Consider the following 18,257-nt stretch of genomic DNA (forward strand, 5'->3'; position numbering starts at 1 on the left):
CGCTTTCGATCATCCTAAATCAATGATGCGCGCCGAGGAATCAGCAAACTGCTATATCAATAAAAGAGACACTAATACCGCTGCGTGCGGGGGCAGTTTTATACTTGTAAATCAGAGAGCAACATGGATTGAGATTTGCTATTAAAAAGGCGTACAGGTTGTGGTTTAATGAATTTCAGATACTTCGGGGACCTTGTGCCCTTGTAGGTGTTGAAGTTGCCGCAAGCTCGATCTCACTGATTGGCAATAAATAATTTAACGTCTATTATGAGTAGTATTGGTGTGCATCAATTTTACATCTTGGTCATGAGCTTGGTTGCTATCGCTTAAACAGGAATTCTTTAGTGATTGTCACAGTGAATTAATTTTACAAGTACATAGATGAGACATTATTGATATATTTTTATTTTATTTTTGGACCAAGGAATGACAACATATTTTTTTAGGATGACACGAGGAACCCATCATTAATTAGCACAGTAAGTTAACTTGACATAAAATATATACAAATAGAGATATTATGGGAAATTTATGATTCCTCATTTGGAGATCCAACCAAAGGAACATCAAATTTTTTCTCGGGCCATGGCAAGCGCTTGCTTCATGATGCTTATATACAAGAACATTTCGGTAAGTAAATTAGCTCAGTCAATTAATTTTTACATAATGTACAAATACATAAATGGGACATGATTTCTTAATATTGGAGATAAAACCAAGGACAGAGCAAAATAATTGCGTAAAGAGGGTCATAAGCTTGATCATATTGCTTAACACAAGAAATAACTCGGGTAATTTGCACACTAAGCTAATTTTACATATTTACATGATGTGACATGATTCCTCATTTGAGATACACCAAGGACATAGCAAGTCTTTCTTAGGTTATGGGCTTGCTTCATAATTGATAACATAAACCCCTCAGTAATTAGCACAACATTACATAATGGATCAATAAGACCCAAGGATATACATTACAGTTGCTTTCACCAAAACAATTCGATACGCACCTGTATATCTCTGATGCAGCGTGATGATATCCTTCCAAAGCCAAAACGCATTTCTGGTTCCACAATTTCCTGGTTCTTGATTAAAACAACTCTCTCCTAAGATGAGAGGTATGAGGTTGCACTCCACCACCGACGCAAAGTACGGAAGGCACGGCTTAAAAGGTTGCTGAGTCCCGCCGAGCAGTAGGGCCTACATCAGGCAGAGGCTGAAACGAGTAAAAGGCAACTTAATTGCTCCACGGAAGTAAAGATGAGTAACACGCTTAAGCCATAAAACAAATGGAGACATACGGCCAAGGTCATGAGATCAATGGAGCATATGCTGATCTATAATGTATTGTTTATGAAGATACCACTGAAGATAAATGCAGTCCTGTTAGTCTGTATGCTCAAACTCTTAAATTTGTTTCATACGCCGTTTAGGTTAATACTCCATAGAGAGACATCACGTAGTAATTTCAATAGAGTTCGATGGCATTGATGTTTCCTAGATATTCGTATCCACCAAACTGTGTAGCACGTTATACTGACAGATCACATGGGCTTGCCATATGTGACAATGAGTATCGCTTATAAAACGCAATAATCACGCAGAACGTAAAATCGGTCCAATATCATAGAGTAATTGCATCTTGAGCTACTGCTGCCTGCGAGAGCAATTCCAAAATGCAGTTTGTGCCAACGGTTTTGCATATCCAATCGGTCGTACCGTATGTGATCGTAGCACGCTGAAGACAACACGGTGCGAAATAGCAATTCTTCTTTGCATTCGCGCGCGTCAGTGTGATTGGGAAAACATCAGTTTTCCAATCGCGAATCCCGAGCGACGCTTCCACGCCGTACAGTAACTCCTCTCCAGTCACTCGTCCATCGTCACCAACATCCTTCTCCCCAACGACAATCTACCATAAAGCTCCAGGCACATCACCATGGTAACCATGCCACCAGGAAAGCCGCCATTTTTAAAAAACCGATCGGCGTAGGTTATTCCGTAGATGGTATCAAGCTTACGATAGTAGACATGATCTGAAAGGGTTTACACTTCAGTTCGACTGGGCCGTGCTAGATGAGTGCGTTTTCACCTGATTACGTGTCCCTACATATGTATGAAGGGTTCGCCTGCTCCGTGCCCATCGGACATATCCCTTTCAACATATTGGGATGTCATTCAGTTTTCATTCCACTAGAGTCGAACTGCCCAGGTTGTTGTTTTTTTGCTCATGAGTGAAACACAAAACACGACATAATTGCCGCTGTCAGCGTGAGGGTCTGTTGATTTTTGGTGACATGAAAATAAAATAAAAATCGATGCAACTTATGGAGACGGGCAATAGAGCATATTATAAACTGGGTTGATGGAATTGTGTATGTACATTTGTTTTTATGGTGCGATGTCAAATGTTGGTGCCGGGCTAATCAAATGATTTAGTGCAGTGTAGGTAAGGCCTCGACGTGTGGATATTAAATTGTGGTGAATAATCAAAAGCAACCCAGGATAGCAACTTCTTAAAAGGTGTTACTAACAAGTCAATTACATGTACCTTATTGCATTTAACATTATGCTTTACCATAAAAGAATATGAAATGTGTACATATTCCATGATGGGCTGGCCCTCCTCTCTTAAGAGTTGTTCAGGGGGTCGGCGTTATTTGGGGGAGGAAGTGATCTCGCTCCCCTCGTTTTACTCTAAAAAATATAAACTGATGTTTGATGTTTGGAGTGACCAAAGGCTCTATGTCATCTATATTCCCAAATAGCCTTTCTTGGTTTGCCATTGCCAAGTACGGTCACGTACATGCATATTGGCTTACACACATAGCCTATCCTCTCTGCTGCCGGGGTCGACGTAGCACTACAATAATGGTTAGAGCTCTGTATACATTGGTGCTTCGTTGTATTCCACGGTAAGTCTCGTTCTCAACTTACACTGAAAGCCTTTCAGAGCTGCTTGGAGAAAAACTACTCTGGCCGATTTGATATTTTTATCTCGACAGTGCTCTAGAGAGTGTTTTCGTTGGCATAGTTGTACAAATAGCATCTCGCCCACTCAACGACCGTGCAACCATTTAATTGAGGACTCGTCCGTCGCAAAATGAGAACAAAACTGTACGATCATATCTACCTGTGTACCCTACGAGTGTCAACAAATGGATTTTATGAATGATTTTTGTCGTACAATAATGTTATCTTAAATTATGACAGCTCGGGGATAGAGGGATGGGATGGTCGCATTGATAAGAAATTCCCAGGGACTACTCAAAGTTCAATCAACTGAATTCCAGTACAAAAATATTAACAAGTTGCAGACGTCACTTTGATATTAAATTGGTTTGCTAAATAGGCAGTTTTAATCTAAGGTATACTTTGTCATTTTGTCGACATGTTGTTTGCTTAAAGACACTGTACACGTTTGTTAATTGTCAAAGACCAGTGTTCTCACTTGGTGTATCCCAACGTAAGCATAACATAACAAACCTGTAAAAATTTGGACCCAATTGGTCGTCGAAGTTACGAGAAAATTATGAAAGAAAAAACACTCTTGTTGGACGAATTTGTGTGCTTTCAGATAGGAATAATTAGTGAAAACTACGTTACTTCAGAGGGAGTCGTTTCCCACAATGTTTTATACAATGAACAGCTCTCCAATGCTCGTTACCAAGTCAGTTTTTAAGTTAGTATTTGTTTTTTAGTAATTACCAAACGTGTACCTTCCCTTTAAATTTGATTTCAGCATACTCGCATCGTCATAAGAGACAACTTGAGGCTACGAGTGACTGCGAGATAACCTAGTTTCTATTAAAACCTTCAAAAAGGTATATAAGCATATTTACGAATTGTAGAATTTCTTGTACTGTGTGTTCTGCTTCTATCAAATTATTTCTTCTTAATCAGTCAATGCGCTCTTTCACCAAACGCGGTAATAAATTGCGCAATTTTCTAAATGTACAATGTATAACTTATGGATTTGTCTAATTTTAAGTTTGATTGGTGTTGTGTTGTCAATATATTATTGTTGTTATTGTTTTGTTACTTTTGTGTGTTTGTAAATTTGTATTTGTTTATTTATTTCTTGAAAGGGTGTCCGGGGTTCATGAGTTCAATAAATATAAGGATTTATTTGTTTGTTTATTTTATCTTGTGTATGTTGTTGATACAATAGTGATATTGTGTTCAACAGTTTATGGTATTTAAAGCCATTGGACCCTTTCGGTACAGAAAAAAAAATAAAAGTTCACAGATTTACAAATAACTTACAGGGTTTACAGAAGGAAGTGGTGAAATACTTCTCTTGAAATATTATTCCATGAAATGCTTTACTTTTTGAGAAAACAGTAAAACAATATCAATTCTCGTTAACGAGAATTACGGATTTATTTTAAACACATGTCATGACACGGCGAAACGCGCGGATACAAGGGTGGGTTTTCCTGTTATTTTCTCCCAACTCCAATGACCGATTGAGCCCAAATTTTCACAGGTTTGTTATTTGATATAGAAGTTGTGATACACGAAGTGTGGGCCTTGGACAATACTTTTTACCGAATGGGTCCAATGGCTTTAAACAAAATTTATTTAACATTCTTGCAAGCTTCATATGTGCAAGCAATGCACAAAGGGCCCGGCCATTGCATGTATTGTATCACCTTGATCGGTCACAAGCTCCTTGTGTTGAATTCGATAAAAAATGTGGAATGAATCGAAGTAAAATGAAGTTTCCACGTCGACAATTTCCAATCTCGTAATTACAAAATTGCATTCTTATACAACCCACGCGATTGAGGTACATTATAATATTCGAAATGGTTAGCATCTTGCGACAAGCGCTTTGGGTATCAACGCCCCCAGTAGGTAATGTTTAAAGGAACATTACAGATTTCGTTTTTGGTATATATAAAAATGCATACAGTACATGTATTTTGGGATACACAAAGTGAGAATACTGGTCTTTGACAATTACCAAAGGTGTCCAGTGCCTTTTAAAACAATTTCTCAAAAAGGGAGTTTTGGTGTTGAAAATTGGGACATGTACCTTTAAAGGAACATTACAGAATTGGTTTTTGCTAACAAAACAATTGCTGGCAGTGTAAGCACTTTATGTAATCCACAATATGCACAAACTGACAACCTGTAGAAGTTTGAGGTCGAACGGCCCTCTGGGTGACGAGAAAATAGTGAAAACCGATTACATATTTTGCATGACAACGAGAAAAAAGAAAAGGAAAAAAAGGGGATGCAAAACGTGCACTGAGCATTAAACTCCGACTTAAAATAAGTTTAATTGATTTATTATCAAATATGACGTTTCAAACAGAAGTATTTCAAGGGATGTTTTCAACTAGAATCATCATTAGATCGTTTAAGTTTGATGTAAGTATATGATCTACGAGTTTTTTTCTCTTACCAATTCTGTAATGTTCCTTTAAGTCAACTAAAAATATCCTTTTTGTTTAAGCTGTGGCAAGGCGTCAGCCGTTTACACAACACTGTACTGCATGCAAAAATAGCTATCTGTAATGGAAATATCGACTGGTAACCTAGATGCTGATAAAATGTCCATGTCGTGAGTAAATTCGTCTGCGAGGCGCAAGAGCAAGTGCTTCTATAAAGTCAATCTCAGTTTTGACACATAGGCCTAACCTAAAGTAGTCGAGGGTTGAAACTGTCAGGCAACCTTAAAATCCAAGAATGTCTTTATCGTTATTTATTTTGTTCTTCTTTATTGAGATGTAGCTTTGAGATAGTTTTTTTGTCTAATTGCATTTAGAAAACTGAAAGATAGTAATAGGCCACCCTAATGTTTTTTTATTTTTGTTTAATCTTTCGGGTGTCCTGTAGTATGGAATGTGTTTTGTTATCTTTTAATGATATTTACATCTCCAGCCTTTTGTATTGTATGTTTGTACAATGTAATTGTAATGTTTTACCTTCGAAATAAACAAATATTAAAAAACTATGTCTGAGGAAAAAATATCTATATTAGGAATATAATATGGTCATTATTCAGAAACAAACTATATGGACTGCCCGTAATTACATCTCCGAGAGAGCAGGGCCATTTATATTATGCAGAGGGCAATTTAGTTTGGAAAAATGCCAAGTTGTGTTTACACTGTGCTTGGGATCCTAGTAATTCTTTGGTTGGTTTATTAAGGGGGTAGAGGACATTGTGTGTTAAAATTCTGAAAGAGGGTCCTCTGCCCCTGATACCAGATTCCGTTTTAAAAAACTGTTCAAGCTGGAAAAAAAACTTCTTGAAAAATTTCTTTGACAAGCAAAAATTGAGTGAGGCACCAGTCACAACAATGGAAACTTAATGTTATTGTGGCCTGTAACCTGTTTCTGTTAAGCAATACTTTTCTTTACTTAGCAAGTGTTTGTGCTAAAAGGCTTTAAGAAATTAGGCCCTGGCATGGTATAATCAAGACCCTGCACAAGACGACCGCAGTGACACGAGACCAGCATATTATAGTCAAACAAGCTGGAACCCAGTGGCATACAAACTGCTAATGTAAACCCTTTCAGATTTTCTCCAGCCTCACCATTTAAAAGGTATTCAGAGATGAAATGGGCATAATTTTGTAGTAGTTTGACATAAAAATGTATCCAGTTCTATGGAGACATATGGGACACATAATCACTCAAATATGCAAAACGGATGAATATTTGTGAATATTCAAGATAGAAGCAGATTGGTTTTCGCTTTTCCTCTTTGTTGTGCGGTGTGTGGTGAAAGCCATTATCGGCCATGTTGCCAGGCTGCCAGTATAATTAGGTAATTTTCAGATTTTTTATTGAAAACACAGCTGTCAGAAACAATACTGTTAACGTCTGAACATTAACATTTTCGAGTGCATAAAAATGAACTTCCAAACTGCCAACGGCAAGAGACCACGGCCCAGTTTCACAAACATGATACAGCCTGTCATGCCTGAAGTGTGAGCATTGACATGCTTTAAAAAAAATGAAGAACAGAAAAACATTGCTTAACAGAACTGGCTACTAGATAAAATTCCAAAGAGTTTACATTGTTGCAACTGGTGCACCACTCATTTTAGCTCAGCAAAGACATAGGCTAAGCAATATTTTCTGCTTGACAGCTCTACGAAATTGAGTGTGACGCAATTGTCTTATTCACGAATTGAGTGACAAACATGGCGGCCCGTGTGGAAACCTTTCCCCGACTATTTGCTTATACTTTTTAACAAACAAACATTGCAATTTTTACCTTCACCGTGTCTTCAAGGTTGGGAGACAATGTTAGCCCACATCTTCAGTTAATACTGCTCCGTAATTTCCAGTCACAAACGCCACAAAAGTAAGCATGCAAAAGTATTTTTATTCCAAAGAAACGGCAACCATTTCACCTTCCATTTAATGTGCACCAAACCAAAGTGAGCAGACAACAACAACTTGCCACTTTTCTCACAAAGTGACAACGTGAGGTGCACTTCTTTTACGGGGGTGGTACACCTTTTATCTTATCACTTCTCTCGCAAATTAGTAGGAAATTCTTCCACATTCATGACAGCAAATATACCTTTTTGTATAATTTCCTTACAAAAGCTGCAGTACATTCAGTGACGATGGATCAGTTTTAGTTTACAAAGCGTTATACGCTCTGCGCACCCATGTAAGTAAATAATGGTTTCTCCCAAAAGTTTTGGGATTACTAATTTGCATATCAACAGAAGTGAACAGGTGATGTTCGCTGTGGAATTCTCGTCTGCTCACCGCAGGTCAATTTATCCACAGACGCTGCAATGGGTTTTTTAACGAGAAGTCGCACACGTTTGGAAATGCCTACAGCTTTACAATGCGGGACATACTTTTCAAGCTTTGCATAATTAAGGAACAAATTGTGAAATGTTGCAGACACACAAAAGGAGAAAATGTCAGAGAGGCTTCCTGAATTGGGTTAAAAATAAGCGGCTTTCGCTGCAGACAATAGTTGAGTGTGTTTATGAGGCTGTGGACCCAGATTTTGTATTCAGAAATCTTTGAATAATGAACAATTTCCTCACAATCTTTCTTATCCTAATCAAGGAGTTGCGGAATGAAGGCTATAAGTTTCGGGGCAGCTTTATATTGGGAACATTACTCGATGTATGGCATGGAGGTATCCCCGTGCTCTGTATTGGGAGAGTTTTTAAGGCTCTGGCATGGCGTGGACTCTGTAATGTTGAAAAACGGAACTTCACACAGACGGACCCGAAATCCATATTTACGATTTCAAAATACCATTTGGTGATTTGAGTACGAGAAGGCAAAACATGACTGCACTTTGCCCATGTTATTCCCACCCCCTCTTTGCAAATAGTTGCACACAGAAAAAGGTCATTGAACGCCACCGGGCAATGCATCAGTTGACTCTTGCCGACGTTGGAGGAGATTATGTGTCCTCCGGAGATTCAGTCCCCCGTATGCCAAACTATGTACAAACTACTTCTGATAGCGCCCTCTATTGAAACATCCTCCTCCAGCCCGCGTTAATTTCCCATTATGGGGAAAAAGAAACTCCGGACTAATTTCCCTGGGACACCGGATCCCAAACTGACTCTTGCCATGTTATGAAGCTCGGAGACCTGTGGCTTCGGGTTTGTTTGTTTGGCATGGAGACGCTTTCAACAAAGCCGCCCGCAGGGTGGGGAATATGATTCCGTTGTTGTGCAGATCTATTTGAAATATGTACATATACACGCATACAATTTGTATAAGCAGATCAGGGCCCAAATTCATAGAGCTAAAGTAGCTAAGCACAATGAAATTATGCTTAACAGAATATGGTTGCTGTTATCCTTGGTCCGATTTCTTTAGATGAAGCAGAAATTACTGCTTAACAATTTTCTGCTTAGCAAGAGCAGGATGCCACTGAGTCGCAAATTGCGTATTTTAGTGTGGCTACTAGCAACCTTATTTTATAGGCATAACTTGTTGTGTGCTTAGCTGATTTTGTGCTTAAGCAGCTCTATGAAGTTGGGCCCTAGTTATTTTCGCTTAGCAGAATCTTTTAAGCAAAGTTTAATGCGACCAGTTGCTACTATACCTCCCCTTAACCCCTCCAATCCTCCATACTGAAAGTACAACACATGCACACAAATGAAACATATTTGCGTGAGTAATTGCTTTAATTTGTAGTCAAGTATGTGCAAATTGCCCCTTAGAAAAGTCCAGATCCATTGAAATTAAGCTGACAAGCGTATAATTACCAATTAGCGACAGTTGAGTTTGTCCTTTCTCACCATATACGCACCTACACACTTGATAATAACTGTCACCAATGCCTGCATGCTCATTTCTTAGTGTTTCTTTTTACCATCTTTCTTGCTTTAAAGGGGACTAATACGATTCGGTATTCAAACAATATCTCTATACCGTTCTCATCTTTACGTGAAAGAAATAATATTGCAGAATACCTTCTTATTTGTTATTGCTGAGCGTTTCTTATACGGTTATACATGTGGTAAATTGTAGTAGTTGCAAATATCGTTTGATTCAGAAATTATGTGCGTTAACAAATAGTTTACCAAACAGTTAAGCTTACATTAAGTTAAGGCTTGGAAAATCATCTGTTATAAAATGGCTATTTTTATTTTTCCAAAGGGCACTTCCATTAGACAACCTTGTAGTCTTTGAGGGAAACTCTTAACTTTCAGGTCGTGTAAACCAAGGCTATAAGGCATACCGACAGAGGCCTTCGTGTAATATACATGTGAACATGTTCAAGCAGTTGTTTTGCAAAAGCACGTTCAAAGCAAAAAGAGTCACAGTTTTGTATTTGCAGACTGAGTGATTTGACCAACAATGGTAAAATTACTGATAATTTTAAAAGAGTTACTGCCAATAACAAAAACAATTATAACTCATAAAAAGTGCTTTTCTTAAACGGGCCTATTTTTACCAAGCCAGTTCATACATTTTTATGACACTCACATGCCTCCCAAGCAACAATTTACGATGGTCATTGTTTTTAAACAAAAGAAAAGTATTATTGCCGTTTCCCATAAAATATGTAAATTGCAAGTCATGCGTGCACACTACTTTCACTAGTGGTTAGCAAATATGACACAGAGAACCATGGTAGCACATTTGTTGCAATGGGGCTGCTGGTATAGCATGACGCATACGCGTTTATGCGTAATGGTGTTTGCCAAACAATCGGTGGATTGCGCATGACGTCATTGACCACCATCTTCGAGCAAGTTCGACTGAGAGACTATAGTTGACTATTGTCGACCATTGAGGGATTTTGCCTATAGAACCGAGGATATTGCATACTACTTAGTCGCTGCTAGAACTTAACCCTGGAAGACGACGAAAAGGTGCACGTATGTACGCACTGCGCACAGCTCCAAGCCAATGATAGCCGTTCACGCGTGCACGTTTCATCAACGATGGTGGCCAATGCAAGTCATCTAATACAATCTCAGTGGAGCGTAAATATGCATAGTTTGAATGGCCAGTTGGTTGTTCTTGTTAAGGGACCGATAGAAAGTCTTAAAAGCAATTTTCTAGATCCTTTCCAATTCTACCTTTAAAACCCATCATGTCTCAGAGCAGAGCAGAGAAGTCAAAGTTCCCCTAATGGACCGCTCTGTATCGCTTGATAGCGACTGCCCCAGCATGGATATCAACACTTCCACTGCATTACTCGTTGACAAGTGATATCTCTATCTCTGATGTATTCTGTCGCTATACGGTAGAGGAAGGTTAAACACCCAACAGAGAGATGTCCATAAAGAGTTCTTCAGCAAACTCCATCAAACTGACAAAGGCGTTACGGGGGAAGTTGTCTAATAGATAAGGCCATTTATATTGACGATGAAAGTCTCGAATGCATTCGAACGTTAATGCACGATTTTGTCCTTCATTGTTGGTTAAAGCAATGTAGTGGTAGACTCTACACGACGAGATGGCGATATTATGTCTTAGTGCTGACATTACGTTCATCATGTGCTGCAATTTTGGTTTTCTATGTTTATTTCATAGAGTTATATAATAAAGTTCTAAAGGTTGTACCAAAATCATATGAAACGGCCAGACATGTAGCTGTTCACTCGACTGATCCCCTTTTCCCACGCAAACAAGGATGCTGTTCTTACATGCAAACATGATTTTATTTGACACAATGTTTTCATTAGATAAAATTTGTGTGCAACTAACCCATAAGGGATTCGAACCAAGACGGTCAGCGCGGTTACTTGTGTGTAGTTTGAGTACATGCTACCTTTTTATTATATTTATCAAACTAAACCGAGGCAAGTATAGGGGGGAAATGTTTGTTTTTGACATTATTCTCGATGATTTGGCGCTACATAATTGGAGGCTTAGTTCATTGACAGCGAACCGTATCGAATTTAAAGTTGTTCCAACCTGTACAAATCCAAGCTACTCTGTTACACATCACCGTGAAAGGACTTTTCAATACCGAAGAAATTGGAACGCCCGCTGGAAACTTAAGAATGACAAACCATCAACACAAATTGGGTTCTTTCTCAAAGATACTGAAGTGAATGCAGGAGCTAGTTCTAGCAGTTCTGCCTCAATAAAACCCATCAATCAATCACGCAAATCAACTTCTGTGTTCGAACTTCTTGTATACGGATGGTTATAGATTAAAGGCAGTGGACACTATTGGTAGTTACTCAAAATAATTATTAGCATAAAACCTTTCTTGGTAACGAGTAATGGGGAGCCGTTAGTAGTAATGAAACATTGTGATACGGCTCCCTCTGAAGTGACGTAGTTTTCGAGAAAGAAGTAATTTTCCACGAATTTTGATTTCGAGACCTCAGATTTAGATTTTGAGGTCTCGAAATCAAGCATCAGAAAGGACACAACTTCGTGTGACAAGGGTGTTTTTTCTTTCATTATTATCTAGCAACTTCGACGACCAAATTGAACTCAAATTTTCACAGGTTTGTTATTTTATGCATATTATGTTGAGATACACCGAGTGATAAGACTGGTCTTTGACAATTTCCAAAGGTGTCCACTGTCCAATGTCTGTCGGTGCATGTGTGGTTGGAAGTAGCTTCACAATATTCCAACATATGCATATATAGTTCTCACCACAGAATTGATTGAATATCAAAATATTCAAATCTCATCCATTTTCGTTTGGTGTGCTGTTAATTGTTGAGGAGCACAGAGACTCAAATTACGTGTGCAATGCCCATAAATATTGATTTAGAGACTTCCATTAATATCACTGTTCCGATCTTTAAGTCCGATGGTCAAATTACATGCTAAACTAAACTTGTCCTCACAAAAAAATTGTACGTCAGACAAAATGTCACCAAAAATAAATAATGTTCCAAAATTCTCCATTACGGTCGGTGGTCATGAATCTTAACGATAGTTGCAGATTTATCTTACACCACTAATACATTAACGGGTGTTGAATTCATATCAGTGATAGTATGGACATGCCATTCGATGCCACCAATAGCCTGTGTGGCCACTGTATTAAGTTATTAGGACCGGTGTTTTTGCAACTTATACGTTCGTATAACATTTCTCGTGGTGTTTACTTGATGTAGACCTAGATCATGTCTAGGGGCATTCATTTTCTACTCGTTAAACCTGCTGTGATGTCGTTCCTGCATTATTGCAAGCGATGCCGTTGGGCTTTGTTGGGCAAGTGTGTGCATAACGTAACGAGGGTTCGAGGGAGACATCAATCGGCAAGTGCACAGTGCACGGTGATCATTCATGAGAACGATCATGTATTGACATCATGAAGTGGCGGGAAATGTATCGTCCGTTTACTTATTGCATGCGCTGTTATGTGTTTGTTTTACTCATCTTGTAATTCTCTTTTGCTTGCTTGAGAGCGGACATTGTGTTAATTGTCATCTGTTGTCAGTGCCATTATCATAACGTGTTACTAAATCTGAAATGACAACCTCAATCTCTTTCTCAGTCGAATGATTACTGAATGATCAATCTAGCCTAGACTGGGCCCCTGTCTTTATGGATAAAGACAGGTCCCCGCCGCTAGATCCAGTGATTCCATTGAATACAATGATATCATTTGATACGTGCAGTGAGCTTTCCACATGTAGTACACTGCCGCCTGTCACGTCGCGTATCTCTATGTGAAATGAGGGAGGTCAAAGGTCAAACTACACACCGGTTTTTGATGCCGGTCTCTGGCGTTATGCACGAGCCTCGAAGTGTGACGTCAGATTTTCAGGCTAAATCTAGCCTAGCCCGAAATTGACTTTCTGTTGTAAGTTACTGCTTAAGTTGTACTTATGCTAAAGTCAAACTCCCACAGGACTAAGTCAATATCACCAGCCTAAAACTGTTAAAATACCTCTGTTAAAACACACAACAAAATATCAAATTTTCGGAAGCGAATTCAAGCAGAGCAATAACTGACATAAACTCATTAAACAGGTGGAATTTTGCATGAGCACAAAATGATCTCTCCCATAATTATAATAAATTGAAGCGGACATAATTCACAGCTACAGCAAAAACCAGGGCCCCCTATTCATCATTACCCATGAGCTGTCAAGCGAGAAACATCAAGTGTGACTCCTTCGGCTCGGCGGGGTCGCAGACGTGCCGGTCCCCATCACAAAGTGGCGCGCAGTTGCAGAAAGTAGGTGTTTTCCGTTCATTTTCTCCATCTCCCTTTTTTTTTAGTGTCGTGAAATTAAAGGCATTGGACACTCTTTGTAAATACTCAAAAATAAATTTTTATTAGCACAAAAACTTACTACCTGGTAAGAGCAACAGAGAGCTGTTGATATCAAAAACATTGTGAGAAACGGCTCCCTCTGAAGTAACGTAATATTTGTCGAGAAAAAGGTAATTTCTAATTCAAAAATAACAACAGATTTCACTGGCTGAAGCCTTTTATTATGCTAATGAAGGCACACAAAGTAATGCAACAAGGGTGGTTTTGTTTTGGGGGGTCTTCATTATTCTCTTGCAAATTCGACGACCAATATTGAGCCAAAATTTTCCCAGGTTTGTTATGTTATGTGTATTTGTTTATGTCGGGATACACCAAGTGAGAATACTGGTCCTAGACAAAATTACAAAAAGTGTCCAGTGCCTTTAAGGAAGAATATTGTACTTATAGCTTATGTTGTAATCGACTGTGACACGCTGTAATGCAGCTGCCTTTATTGCACCGCGGAGCTTGCTAGTGCAGAATCATTCTTTCATATTTTGTGAGGCTGGTATCCACAAACGAACTACAGGAAAAGAATTATTGGAAAATTCTATTTTCGTGGTTTGATGATCGGGAAACGAGTGTAGGATGCATTAAGAGTAAAAATTATAATTGCCTTTTGAATTGGAAGCCATAAAGGGGATGAGATATTGCCCAATAAATTACCCTAGACCTTGTTTTTGGTGCAAAGAAGTGATTAGTTTTGTTGCACTATTTCATGTATGACATGACAGGTTGTTTGGTTGAGGCCTCTGCCTCCTATATTCAATTATAATTCTCTGAGCTCGTTTCTCCAGCCAAGCAAATCGTCGACTGCCATTCCTCTTTTGTAGCGTAATCAACTTGACTCGCCATCATCATTATTATCGTCATATTAATGGTTTTATTATGCTGTACTTACGTCATGTTCATGCCCCGCAATATTAATAATGAATGCTGAATCTTGTTAAACCGTGAAGGGGGCCAGGCCATCCTAAAATTACCATTCATCGTACTAGTTTGGTTTACATGGGCCCTTTTCGAAACCACGGTTTCGGCTTTGGATTCGGTTTCGGGCTCCGTCCTCTCGTCTGGAGCCCTGAGAACTCTACGCATCAAAGTACGCGCAATACTGTCAAAACAACCGCGGGGCCGAACCATCCATTTCAACACTGCCTTATGGCATCATTCATTATCATCATCATCATCACCCCCTCCCTCGTTTTGTCATTTTCTCCTCATCATCGTTACCTGCAATTATTATTTAAGCACAAACACGGGCCTAGCACGACAAAATAGGCTTATTAGAATAAGGTTGCTAGCCAAAATAATGTGTCACCTGTTCAATCTGTGACCGTTATTGTTGGGCTATTCAAAGAACCAAATATTGTTTAGAACAGAAAACAGTTGTATAGTAATATCAGTTGGTGGTTCACTTGTCTTAATGCTAATTGACCATGACTGGTTTCCTGCGAAAATCTTGTACTCTTTGGTTATAAAGCCTTTGGACACTTTCGGTAAAAAATATTGTCCAAGGCCCACACTTCGTGTATCACAACTTCTATATAAAATAACAAACCTGTGAAAATTTAGGCTCAATCGGCCATCGGAGTCGGGAGATAAAATAACGGGAAACCCACTCTTGTTTCCTCACGTTTCGCCGTGTCATGATGACGTGTTTAAAATAAATCCGTAATTCTCGATATCGAGAGTTGATATTGTTTTAATGTTTTCTCAAAAAGTAAAGCATTTCATGGAATAATATTTCAAGAGAAGTCTTTGACCATAACCTTATGTAAACCTTGTAAGTTATTTGTAAATCTGTGAACTTTTTTTTCTGTACCGTAGTGTCCAATTGCTTTAAGCAGAACTTTGGGGCAGATAATTAAATAATTAGCATAAATCAGCTTACCGTTTAAATGGAGTCACCATTGGACTTAACTGCAGTGCTCTCTTCCCTCAATCCCTCTACTCTACAAGACCACTCGATTTCGATCACCCTGGATTCTCAGATCAATTGTGTTTGCTGACAACCTTTCACAATGTAGCAATCAAAATGCTACGGCCTTGCTGGACAACAGTCTCCAAAATCTCATCGATGTTGCGTAAGTTTTGCTATCTCGTACTCATTAAATCCACGGGGTGGAATTTACCTCATCCCCAGCAGAGTTGTTTCAATATCAAAACGTTTTTAGTTGTTTTTTTTAAATCATGCAAAAAAAAATATCTTTTTGAAACAGCTCATGTAACCAACTGCCGGCGTTTGGCTCAATCTTACTCGACAAGAAAATAAATAAATTCCCTCAAGGACTGCCCAGACCTTGGTGAAGAAAACACAGTCACGAGTCGGTCTGTTTTCAAAGTTAAAGATCCAAAGCGATTAGGTACGAATCTTTCCATAGCCTCCTTGCCTCAGAATAGGATAGTCTTCATCATATTATATTCATAGTTCACGTTTTGCATAATTCACCCGTTTTCCCGCGTTGCAGCCGGTACGAATAGCACGTAAAACTGTAAGCATGCCATTCCAGGCAATATTGTCCATCAAAAAGCACCAGGGACTCCAAACGCATGAGTACAGCCCGCGTCTTACACAGTGTTCAACCCCCCATAGATACCGACTGGCATACAAATTGATGCATTGTAGTAGGCAATTTTTGAAGGCAAAGGACATGTATGAGATTGCCAAAGACATTTTCACTTGGTGTATCCCAACATATTATGCATAAAATAACAAACCTGTGAAAATGTTACCTCAATTTGGTTGGTCATCGAAGTTGCAAGAGAAGTATACAAGAAAAAAACACCTTAGTTGCACAACTTTGTTGCTTTCAGACGCCTGAAAATGACCTCAGGCCTAAAGTTTTTTTCAAATTCAAATATTTTTTAGTGAGAAATTACCTCTTTCTAGATCAAAAACTAAGTTACTTTAGGAGGAGTTTATTCCAATGATTTACACTCAACAGCTGCTCTCCACTGCTTGTAAAGTTGTGATCGGATATCTGTCTGTCTGTCTGTCTGTCTGTCTGTCTGTCTGTCTGTCTGTCTGTCTGTCTGTCTGTCTGTCTGTCTGTCTGTCTGTCTGTCTGTCTGTCTGTCTGTTTGTTTGTTTGTTTGTTTGTTTGTTTGTTTGTTTGTTTGTTTGTTTGTTTGCTTGCTTGCTTGCTTGCTTGCTTGCTTGCTTGCTTGCTTGCTTGCTTGCTTGCTTGCTTGTTTGTTTGTTTGTTTATTGGGGGGGTTGGTCTCAGTTGGGTTGTTAGTTTAGTGTGCTTGTTAAATATTTATTGTTTTTGTTTTATCTAACTTTAGTTCTCATAACGTCTCTTTTGACTATGCTCTTAATTTTTAAATTTTTCTTGTGTATAAATTTTCTCCTCTGTTTTTAAAAATTTTATATAAAAATGTAAATCTGTATTTTAATTCAGTCTCTGGACTGCGACAAGCAGATGTTTTTTACAATAAACCAGTAATAATAATAATAAAAAAGTGTCAGGAGCCTTTAAAGGAACACGTTGCCTTGGATCGGTCGAGTTGGTCTTTGAAAAGCGTGTGTTACCGTTTGTTATAAAATGCATAATATATGGTTGGAAAGATGTTGCAAAAGTAGAATACAATGATCCACACAAACATGCCTGGAAATTGCACGGTTTACCTTTTACCTCGTCGACTAAGACGGTCGGCCATTGACTCCCATAAATGGCCGACCGTATTAGTTCGCACAGTAAAAGGAAAACCAAGCAATTTCGAGGCAAACTTGTGTGGTTCATTGTATTCTACTTTTAAAACATCTTTCCAACTATATGCATTTTTTTTTTTTTTTAAAGGGTTACAAACGCTTTTTATAGACCGACTCGTCCGATCCAAGGCAACGTGTTCCTTTAAAGAGCGAACCTCTAGGATATGTTTACAGCAGTACAGCATGGGAATCACAAATTTGTGATTCCAGTCGAGATAATTTCTAGGCGATTCTTACTATGTGTACCACAGGGAGCGATTAACCAATAATTCAACACTCAGAGTAAGCGATTTGGTTTACTATTTGAACTAATTCTCCCCAGGCTTCTGCTTGCATTTTAAAACAATGAAGCCCGCACTCAACTGAATAATAAACACATTGTAATGATGACGTCACAGTTCGCCTGTAGGTTTGAGTACTAAATTAGGAAAAATAGAGGACATCCGGACAAATCTATCTCGTGCAGGGACAGTAGAGGGCGCACAGCTAGGTATATCTCGTGTTATTTTCCACCCCAGTCTATCTAGTCTGTCAATTGTGCATCTATACTTCAGTGCATGATAAAATGTGATATTCGTAGATTATTTTTTATATCCTACACATTCCAGCGACAACTTTATTACGAGCGCTTAATGTTCGATTCTTGCATTCCTTAGGCCTCCTCCTATTATGGGGGGAGGGGCAGCGTCTCCTGCCACACACTAGAGGCCCAACCAAAGCATGGTTTCGAACAGGACAGTCAATCAGACGGGGGGTCTAAAATGCATTAATCGTCGTGATAGCCTGAATTAAACGAAGTTTAGGAACACAATAACATTCACTTTCAAAGTGTGAACAAAGCAG

At 38.8% G+C, this 18,257-nt stretch overlaps 1 protein-coding gene across 1 annotated transcript in view; it reads right to left on the reverse strand.

Annotated features, from left to right (window-relative positions):
• The window catches only part of LOC139948037 (GTPase-activating Rap/Ran-GAP domain-like protein 3), a 253,394-nt gene extending 246,093 nt beyond the window's left edge, over window positions 1-7,301 (reverse strand). Inside the window, exons 1-2 of the mRNA XM_071946029.1 lie at window positions 7,238-7,301; window positions 1,011-1,216 (exon numbers count right to left, since the gene is read on the reverse strand). The gene's annotated coding sequence lies outside the window, so the exon portion shown is untranslated. The remainder of the gene's footprint in view (window positions 1-1,010; window positions 1,217-7,237) is intronic.
• Window positions 7,302-18,257: the final 10,956 nt, after the last annotated feature.

The sequence above is a fragment of the Asterias amurensis genome, chromosome 15, assembly GCF_032118995.1.
Source record: "Asterias amurensis chromosome 15, ASM3211899v1".
Taxonomy (NCBI): domain Eukaryota; kingdom Metazoa; phylum Echinodermata; class Asteroidea; order Forcipulatida; family Asteriidae; genus Asterias; species Asterias amurensis.